Raw genomic sequence first — 11,467 nt, 5'->3', positions numbered from 1 at the left:
CAAATTATAAAAATTATGGCTACCTTTGTGTCCTTCACAGCACTGATCCGCCTAAGCCTGGGGATTACTTGTACAGATAAACAGATGGGTGAGTTTACGAAAACTCAGTGTGTAATCCCATATAAGCAAAAAGTTCGAAAACAAGCACAGTCTGAGCCTAAACCCTTTTCAACAATAGTGACAATATCAGTTTGGGCTTTAGCCCATCTCAATACAGAAACAGTCATGTGTTTGGGCCTTGGTCCATTACAGTAATTCTAAAAAGTGCAGTAACAGTAATCAGCGTAGTAACAGTTTAATTGGTATACAAATCCTACCCATCCAGCCTCTACACTCTATCTCCGTCCAACCCTACACTATATGTAGGGATATAATCAACCCACCCATCCCTACACTCCAGAATTAGCACCGGTTCGGCACTAAACAGTAATATGCTGTTGGGCTGCCAGTAATTTAGGCTCAAAGCCTTTTAGTACACTTCTTCCGATCAGTATAAACCAATCCCCATGCAATGCATCATACAGTCATGTCATGTCATATCATAGAATCATACATGTATCCATTACATTTTAAATAACATGCTAAAATACGGTCATACACGCACATATATATATACATCACATAGGGCAAAACAGCCACCTTACCACATAAGGGCAAAACAGTCATTTTACCACATAAGGGCAAAACAATTATTTTATCAATTAGGGGTCCAGGCACACTTACTGACCCAACAGTAAGTCCACAGTCATCTCAGGTGACCCGTGCAACCTTAACAGTCAAACAGTGGAAATGGGCCCACACAGCCCAGAAATGACCTTGGTCGCATGAATACACAGCCTGGCCCAATATTCTCTACACATCCGTATGATTTGCCCATGTGAGACCTACAAGTCCTTTGGTTCCACACGACCCATTTCGGCCCAACATGGCCCAAAACGACCTAAGCCCACGAAATCGCTCATGGTGGCCTCTACGATCAAACGCCCATGTTTATGCATTTGAATTACCACACGAATGAGCACATGCCCGTGTAGCGTCAATGGTCACATTTTTTGGATTTTGTCGATATATGATTTGGGCAGTGTTTACGCACCTTGTTTGCGAAAAGGAGCAGAAGCCCATGAGCACCAAACCTATATCCAATCAAGACACTCTGTCAGTCCTTTAATCAGTAGGGTTAATCACCCTCTTTTAATACTTAACCCGAAATAAAATTGATACTTGCCTTGATTGAATGAGTGTGGTTTAGCCCGCTTAAACCCCTAACGAAGGTTGATAATAAACTCTTTGATGGATATCTGTGTTACAAGCAGACTTTATTAATCATGATTATTCATACACATGGCTTAAATCAGCATAGGTTAGCTTACAATAACACAGAACCCAAGGACTCAGGTAGAACACGATGACAAGAATAGAGTTACCTTTGATTGAGTGATGAAAGAAAGGTTTCGAATGCTTCAGTAACACTTGTAAACCCCTTCAGTCTTTGAGAAGTTCTAAAAACTGAAAGGAGCACCACCAAGAATAGAGAGGAGATAATAATTGGCAATAAGAGAAGAAAAGAGGAGAAAAGTCGAAAGGGCCAGAGAAAAAAAAGGACTTACCACATGATATTCAACCAACGCACGCCTGTTGGAGGAAGAGCGGAAAAACGTAGAAGGGAAGTCGGCAGAGAAGCAAGCAAGATTGCCCAAAATCGAAAACAAGAGAAAGGGGGAAAAAGAAGCAATAATCGGCAACAATTGACCAAAATGGTTAGAGGAAGAAGAGCAATGCCAAAAGAAAAATACAACATGAAATCACTTCAACAATGTTCGGCCAAGGTTTGGGAAAGTAGAGGGGAGATAAGAATTGATTAGACAGGGTTTGTAGAAGGAAAACAAAGCCAACAACTGAAATGAACCTAAATGATACTCGAAATAAGCCAAAAAAAAAAGATATTACTCACACCCCTAACACAATTCGTCCCCAAAGAAACCAACAAAAAAATAGGTAGAAAGCAAAGTACCCAAACCAAAATTAAAAATTTCCTAAAGCCAAATTCAATGAGCATCTAGAATCCCCATTTGGCATAACACTCCATCTCCCCTCAACTCCTCATGATCTTTTCCCGATATCCCTCCACAAATTCGGGTACACAATCCCCACACTTCCAAGTCCCACATTTTCCTCCTAAAATCACTCCACCATCATCTCCTCAACCACCAAATTCAAACACTACCCAACTAGGCAGTGTTTCGGTCAACCCCAACTTCCCACAGGGCAAGAGCAGCAAAATAATTACCTTTGCACATAGTAGGACTCGAACTCAAGACCTTTAGTAACAATGCCACGCCACTTATCCCTTAGACTAGCAGGCCCATTCTATCATAAAATGCTCATATTTATTTAAGAACCTACTGACTAGAGACAGGGCTTATTCAAGTAAGAAACAACATTTTTGCACAAGCCAAGGCTTGAACCTAAGACTTCTCAGACACTTTCTAGAACATTTAACCACTGAAGTAGATACACACTTGTGTCACTTTCTTACAAAACTAAACATTTTTGTGCTGCCTCCTAACTATTCCCATGCTCAAAACCTAATACTTCTAGGCCCAAAATTTGGGACGTTACAATTCACCCCTCCTTAAAGAAATTGTCCCTGAAATTTTTGACTATCAAACCAGTCGCATAACTCGGGCTACATCATTACACTCCCACTGCGAACTTAAGTTTCAAAACACCACCACATTTAACTTGAGTGCTTTCAGTACAGTCTGTAAATAGACTGGGACAGTGCGTCAATCCAATACTCTACCACATTAGGGGCGCACTAGCAATACCAGTAAAAAGCTCAGCTCCATTAGACTGGAGTCATTTTGACCGGCCCTTGGCCCCCATATCTAGCATTGGGTCCAGTAACCCTCTCCAACATCCGCAACATAGCTTGGAATAGCGCGTCGTCCCCAGCTGCACGATCAAGAGTTCCAGTACCTGCAGTGCTCATTATCGAATTGCATTTTATCTTGAATTAACAGTTTTATGTAGATCAGTTTACAGTTCCAGTTGTTTATTAATAGATATTTTATAGAGACAATATCAAAAGTATAGAGTTTTATTTTCGCACAACGTAGTGTTTATTGGTGTCTATCGATTTTTCTAAAGTTTTAGTATGCACTACTAAAGAGTTTGCAGTATGGTATACTACCTACAATAGCCTTAGTAATCCTACGTACGGTAATCTCAATCAAAATCAAAATACAGTTTTCAGAGAGAACTTATTGGATTGGTACGGAGACTCGATGCACCATACATTCAATAAAAACATTACAAAATACCTCCAAATCATTTGGAACAGTTCTTTTTGAAAATTCCAAGTTTTAGAAGAAACTCAAATCCACAGTCGAGTTTTGCAACCTGGCTCTAATACTACTAAATGTAACACCCCAACTCGGCTTGGACATTATGGTCAAATCTGGCGATGTCACATTGGGTTTTTTTCGTAAAGTGCTAAATTGATGAAAAATCTTACTATATATTTAACCTCTTTGTGTTTCTGAGTTGTCATTCATTTCAAAACTTCTGTCACTAACCAAAAAGTATTTACATTAAAATCGTTATTCATTTCCAAAAATGTCATTTTATAGCGGAAGGTTTTTAAAATAGTTGCGTACTTACATTTACTTTGTAAAAACATTGTTTCTTATGAAAACCCATGTCATTTCCTACTGCTAGCAGTTATAAATCAAAGCAATTAAAGATCCCAAAATAAAATCCAAAGAGGCCTTATTACAGTAAAATTACCCAAATTAAAATTACTTATAAAAATTAAGCAAATATGAAAGTAAATGCGGTTGTGTGGCTGCCTTTGAGTCCCTCGCAGCACCGATCCGCCTAAGCCTGGGGATTACCTGTACAGATAAACAGATGGGTGAGTTTACGAAAACTCAGTATGTAATCCATATAAGCAAACAGTTAGAAAACAAGCATAGAATGGGCCTAAGCCCTTTTTAGCAACAATGACAATATCAGTTTGGGCTCAATACAGAACCAGTTATGTGTTTGGGCCTTGGCCCATTACAAGAATAATAAATAGTGCAGTAACAGTAATCAGTGTAATAATAGTTTAATCAGTATATAAATCCTACCCATCCAGCCTCTACACTCCATCTCCATCCAACCTTACACTCTATGTGGGGATATAATTAACCCACTCATCCCTACACTCTAGAATTAGCACCTGTTGAGTCACTAAACAGTAATATGCAACTGGGCTACCGGTAATTTAGGCTCGAAGCCTTTCAGTACACTTCCTCTGATCAGTATAAATCCATCCCCATGCAATGCATCATATAGTCATGTCATGTCATATCATAGAATCATACATGTATCCACTGCAGTTTAAATAACATGCTAAAATACGGTCATATATGCACATATATATACATCACATAGGGCATAACAGTCACCTTACCATATAAAGGCAAAACAACTATATTTCTATATAAGGGAAAAACAGTCATTTACCATATATGGGCAAAACAATCATTTTACCACATAAGGGCAAAATAGTCATTTTATCAATTAGGGGTCCAGGCACACTTACAGACCCAACAGTAGGTCCACAGTCGTCTCAGGCGACCCGTGCAATCTTAATAGTCAAACAGTAGAAATGGGCCCACGGCCCATATTACGGGCCCATATAGGCCCACATGCCCGTGTAGCCCACATAGCCCAGAAATGACCTTGGTCGCGTGGATACACAGCCTGGCCTAATATTCTCTACACATTCATTCGATTTACCTGTGTGAGGCCCATAATTTTGTGGGGCCCACATGGCCTATTTCGGCCCAACATGGCCCAAAACAGCCTAAGCCCACAAAATCACTCATGGTGGCCTCTATGATCAAACACCCATGTTTATGCGTTCAAATTACCACACGAACGAGCGCACGCCCGTATAGCATAAATGGTCACATTTTTTGGCTTTTGCCGATATATGATTTGGGCAGTGTTTTCACACCTCGTTTGTGAAAAGGTGCAGAAGCCCACGAGCACCAAACCTATATCTAATCAAGACACTCTGTTAGTCCTTTAATCAATAGGGTTAATCACCCTCTTTTAACACTTAACCTGAAATAATATTGATACTTGCCTTGATTGAACGAGTGTGGTTTAGCACTGCTACGAAGGCTGATAACAAACTCCTTAACAAATATTTGTGTTACAAGCGGACTTTATTAATCGTGACTATTCATACACATGGCTTAAATCAACATAGGTTAGCTTACAGAAACACAGAACCCAAAAACTCAGGTTGAATACGATGACAGGAATAGAGTTACCTTTGATCGAGTGATGAGAGAAAGGTTTCAAACACTTCAGTAACACTTGTAAACCCCTTCACTCCTTGAGAAGTTCTAAGAACCGAAAGGAGCACCACCAAGAATAGAGAAAAGATGAGAATTGACAATAAGAGAAAAAAAGAGGAGAAAAGCTAAAAGGGTTAGAGGGAAATAGGGACTTACCACACGATATTCAACCAACGCACAATTGTTGGAGGAAGAGCGGAAAAACAAAGAAGGGAAGTTGGTAGAGAAGCAAGCAAGATTGCCCAAAATAGAAAACAAGAGAGAGGGGGAAAAAGAATCAATAATCGGCAACAATTGACCAAAAGAGGTAGAGGAAGAAGAGCAAGGCTAGAAGAAAAATACAACACGAAATCACTTCAACAATATTCGGCCAAGGTATGGGAAAGTAGAGGAGAGATGAGAATCGATTAGACAAGGGTATGTACAGGGAAAACAAAGCCAACAACCAGAATAAAACTTAATGATACTCGAAATAAGACAAAAACAAAGGATATTACTCACACCCCTAGCACAATTTGTCCCCAAAGAAACTGACACAAAACGAGGCAGAAAGCAAAGTACCCAAACCAAAATTGAAATCTTCCCAAAGCCAAATTCAATGAGCACCTAGAATCCCCATTTGTCACAGCACTCCCTCTCTCCTCAACTCCCCATGATCTTCTCCCCATATCCCTCCACAAATTCGGCTACACAATCCCCACACTTCCAAGTCCCATATTTTCCTCCTAAAATCACTCCACCATCATCTCCTCAACCACCAAATTCAAAATCTACCCACTAGACAGTGTTTCGGTCAACCCTAACTTCCCAAATGGCAAGAGAAGTAAAATAAAACACCTTTGCGCATAGCAGGACTCGAACTCAAGACCTTCAGTAACAATGCCACGCCAATTATCCCTTAGACCAGTAGGCCTTTTCTGTCATAAAATGCTCACATTTATTTAAGAACCTACTGACTAGAGACAGGGCTTATTCAAGTAAGAAACAACATTTTTGTACAAGCCAAGACTTGAACCCAAGACTTCTCAGACACTTCCCATAACACTTAACCACTGAAGCAGATACACACTTGTGTCACTTTCTTGCACAACTAAACATTTATGTACTGCCTCCTAACTGTTCCCATGTTCAAAACCTAATACTTCTAGGCCCAAAATTTGGGGCGTTACATTTGTGCTATGATGTAATCCGCTAAACATGAATGCTAAGCTTAGAAATGACATCATATCTTTTTGGTAGTTAGATGATGAAATATTATATGAAGCTTGGGAATGATTTAAAATTTTAATTCAGAAGTGTCTGATGCATGGATTTCAGCACTGGACTCAAATGGAAATATTCTATAAAGGGTTGAATGCACATACGAATGGTAGTTTACGCATTTGCCAATGGTACATTGTTGGATAAATCTTACAACGAATCATATGAGATTTTGGAAAAGATTGCCAACAATGACTATTAGTACCCTACTGTAAGAGTTGGAACGTACAAGAGGGCTATTTGTAACAATCCATTTTTAGTCAAATAGGAAAAGTGGTTTTGAAACCACAAATCTGAAGTCAAAATAATCACTTTATTATTATTTTATTGTTTACAACATGATGTTATGTTTGTGTGAAATTTTCATTAAGAAATTTTATTGTCTGGCTAGTCAATTTGATAAAAAGGACATTAAATGGATGTTATTAAATGGTTTATAATAAGGTTAAAATAGTAAATGAGTAATTAAGTTATATTTTAATAAAACAAAAGCATAAAATTTAATTCATTTATCTTTATTAGCTGGAAATATAAAGAAGAAGAAGCCATAGAAGTTGTTTTAGGGTTCGACACTTGCAAACTTAAATTGGTAAGTGGTTTTGACTCAGATTTTAATGAATTCTATGTTTTTGAGATCGTTGCAGCTTAGTCTAGCTAGTCCAGGGACTAATTTGTAAAACTGTTAAAGATTTTAGATGTTTTTATTGATGAATATGTATGATTTTTTGTAACACCCCGAACCCGATACCGTCGCCGGAGTCGAACACGAGGTGTTAACAGACTTCAAACCACTTATTCGACATTTCCAAGACAAGCTGCTGATCTGCGTACTAGTCGCTTTAAAAATCATATCTTGAGTTTCACAACTCGAAAATCAGTTTCGTGATTTTTCCCTGAAACTAGACTCATATGCCCATCTCCATAATTTTTTCTAGAATTTTCAGACGGGTCAATTAGTACAGTTTATTAGTCAAAGTCTCCCATGTTACAGGGATCGACTACACTGACCCTTGTGCATTACGAATTGGATATCTCCCTGCACAGAGCTTCAATACTGATGTCGTTTGTTTCTATAGAAACTAGACTCAGAGAGGAATCTGTACATATATGGCATGACTCCTAATTATCTCTGGTTAATTTATAATAAATCTCCAAAGTCGGAACAGGGAATCCAGAAACCGTTTTGGCCCTGTCTCACGAGAACCTGAATATCTCTTAACATACTGTCCATATGATCTTTTCGTTACTTCTATATGAAAATAGACTCATCGAGCTTCAAATACATAATTTATTCATCAATTAATTCCACTCCTACTATTTTTAGTGATTTTTCGATCTCACGTCACTGCTGTTGCCAGCATCTGTTACGAAAGCAACTATGCCTATTTCGTGATTTCTCCTTGATCTAACTAGTAATTCATCATACATATCACCAATTATGATCATGACTAGCCATGCCAAAGGCTAATCATTGTCAAACTTCCCCCTACTACACTATTTCCATATCATGAATTTTAACACCAAAATAATCAACCATGACGTATGGCATAAAAAGGTCGAATTATCAAGATTTGCGACCTAACGTATGAATCCAAACCCAACCGAACATTTATGCCATTTTCGCATGGCTAAAAGGTTACATACCAAAGTTCAAACACAACATAATAGCCTATACATGCCGAAATGTTCTCCTAAGCCAACTAAGAAGAAAGTACCAAAACTTGCTATCCGGTGTGATGACTTCGATGACGGCCCGACCACGCAAAAAAGAGACGAGTCCAAGAAACCTAGTATGGGTGACAAGGAAACACCGAGTGAGTTTATAACTCAGTAAGTCATAAGCAATACACTACCATCCATTAATAACATTATCACAAGAGGAAACAAAATGGAACGAGGCTAGTTACTCCATCCATACCGAACCATACCATAGTTCCTCCGACCTATCGGTTCAATCTCATACCAAATCATGCATTCACATTCCATATACTCATCAATAGAATATTCGAGGCATTTTCATAAATCATTTCATTTTCGTTACAATCATACAACTAAACGGCCTTTCACCCATTCCACGATAAATCTTATGTACGTGACTTCAAGTATATTTGTCACATATGTTCAACTTACCAAGCTCAACTCCAACTATAAACATAGCACCTATTAGCCATGAACTCAAGATACTTACCCGATCCGCTGTCCGTGATCGACTCAATAACGTCGCACACTTAGTGTCCATAATGTTTCAAAAATATATAATAAGTCCGCACACTCAGTGCTATATAATCAACTCGCACACTTAGTGCTATATAATCGAACTCGCACACTTAGTGCTACATAGTCAACTCGCACACTTAGTGCTACATAGTCAAACTCGCACACTTAGTGCTACATAGTCAAACTCGCACACTTAGTGCTACATAGTCAATTCGCACACTTAGTGCTGCACAATTTAAACCCGCACACGTAGCGCCAATCTCATGGTCATAAATGTTTATACCCGCACATTTAGTGCCGAGATCAACAACTAATACATCTCACCTCTTTTCTTTTCATTCAACACTTTCATCATCACATACGTACATGCATATATATATTTATTCATTCCATTCAGCATCATTACATAAACATTATGACCATTTTAATTAATACCAACTATATGCTTAATGACTTACTTGGTGTTGGGTAAGACGGTTCCAATTCGGCTACTCGATGATCTTTTCTTTGCCTTTGCTTGATTCTCCTCCTCTAACTCCTTGAGCTTAATCAATAAATCAACTAGTTTAGCCATCTTGCTAAACATTCATAATTCAATTACACATGCATATGTATGTTTGTATATTCGGCAACCATCCTCACTAATTACCCATTTAGTCGATTATACACATAATTAAAGGTAACATCCCGAATGGGCATACTTGTGTATATATACATATATATGTATATATATATACTTCGGAATGGGCATCACAATTAGATTTAACACCACCTTCATACTCAATTAGATGGCCGAATGTATGTATACATGTACAATGTCAACTATAACATCATTTAAACACCTAATTTCATCTCATGAACACTTAATCGAATTTTCCTAATCTAGCATATTTTCACATCTATTTGTAACATCATGTAAATCCACATATAATTACATTTCTTAAGTTCCACATCTTAATGCCCATTATAGCCACTCCCATAGTCTAAATCTAGCAATCGGCAACACCCACCTTTCCACTATGTTAGCCGAATACTCATTCTCTTCCTAGTCCTAAATTCGGCACCTCCAACAAAATAGCTTAACAATTTCAACTTTCATGCTAACATAACAAGCAACTTAACACATCCATATAACTAGCATGCTAATAGCATCAAGGTATCAACTAAAATTTTTTTAAGCTCCTTAGCCGAATCCTAACTCTCCAACAACCCCAAATCCAACCATGGGATAGATAGAATTTAGACTCATCCCCCAAAGGTTGTGTGAACTTCCAAAAATATCATTGAACATACCTTGATCTAAAGGACCACCTTGGCCGAATCTTGCTTCCTCTTCTTCCTCTAGTTACGACAATTGCAAAAGAAAGAAAACATGAACACTCCTTCTTCCCTCCTCATTAAGCATTCAAACTCCCTCATTTTCATGCCACAACATCAAACACTCCTCAGATACAAGCAATGGCCGAACTCTTTCCAAGTTTTTCTCCCCTTCTTTTTCTTGGTTTTTCGGCTAGGAGATGGCAAGTATGACACCCATTTTTTTTTGTTCACTTTCCTATTATTATCCCCATCATTTGTTAACCAAAAGAAAACATATTAAATTAGAATGAGTGGAGCATCATCACTCCTTGGCCGACCATATTAAATTAGAATGAGTGGAGCATCATCACTCCTTGGCCGGCCACCATGTATTTTATGGGCAATTTGACATGCAAAGCCATGCTTCCTCACCCTATTATTAATTACTCCTTATAATTCATCTATCATCTTTTCTAACCTCGTCAACTAGGTCCTTTTTGAATTAATTCACAATCCTAAAGCTAATATTAAGCATTTAATTTCTCATATATTCACTGTCACACAAAAATTTATGCAATTAAAACACAAAAAATAAATTTTTGGCTCGGTAATGTGGTCTCGAAACCACATTCCGACCAGGGTCTAATTTGGGTTGTCACAACTCTCCCCCACATAAGAAATTTTCGTCCCCGAAAATCTTACCGGTAAATAATTTTGGATATCGATCCTTCATAGAGTCCTCAAGTTCCCAAGTGGCTTCTTCAATTCCGTGTTTATGCCACAGTACTTTCACTAATGAGATTTTCCTGTTTTGTAGTTCTTTTACTTCATGTGATAAAATACGAACTGGTTCTTCTTCGTAACTTAAATTAGATTGAATCTCGATCTCCGATGGAGGAATTACGTGCGATGGATCGGACCTATATCGTCGAAGCATCGAGACATGAAAAACGTTGTGAATCTTTTCAAGCTCAGGGGGCAAAATTAATCGGTATGCAACTGGTCCAACTCGTTCGGATACTTCGTACGGACCGATGAACCTCGGACTCAATTTGCCCTTACGACCAAATCTAAGCACCTTCTTCCAGGGTGAAACTTTGAGAAACACTTTGTCTCCAACCTGATATTCAATGTCTTTTCTTTTCAAATCCGCATACGACTTTTGACGATCCGAAGCAATTTTCAAACTTTCGCGAATTACTCAAACTTTCTGTTCGGCATCCTTAATCAAATCAACCCCAAGGATCTTACTTTCACTAAGTTCAGTCCAAAATATTGGGGTACGGCATTTATGACCGTACAAAGCCTCGTAAGGTGCCATCTTAATACTTGAT

The 11,467-nt window shown here is 38.3% G+C and overlaps 1 non-coding gene across 1 annotated transcript; it reads right to left on the bottom strand.

The window, feature by feature from the left end:
- Positions 1-6,563: 6,563 nt before the first annotated feature.
- Positions 6,564-6,670, bottom strand: LOC121206674 (small nucleolar RNA R71). The gene has a single exon (XR_005901789.1). It is a non-coding gene; the product is annotated as a small nucleolar RNA R71 (small nucleolar RNA).
- Between the last annotated feature and the right edge of the window lie 4,797 nt (positions 6,671-11,467).

Source organism: Gossypium hirsutum, chromosome A01 (genome assembly GCF_007990345.1).
Source record: "Gossypium hirsutum isolate 1008001.06 chromosome A01, Gossypium_hirsutum_v2.1, whole genome shotgun sequence".
Taxonomy (NCBI): domain Eukaryota; kingdom Viridiplantae; phylum Streptophyta; class Magnoliopsida; order Malvales; family Malvaceae; genus Gossypium; species Gossypium hirsutum.
Note: the sequence above shows the minus strand (reverse complement) of the source record. Positions and strands in the feature narration are given on the sequence as shown.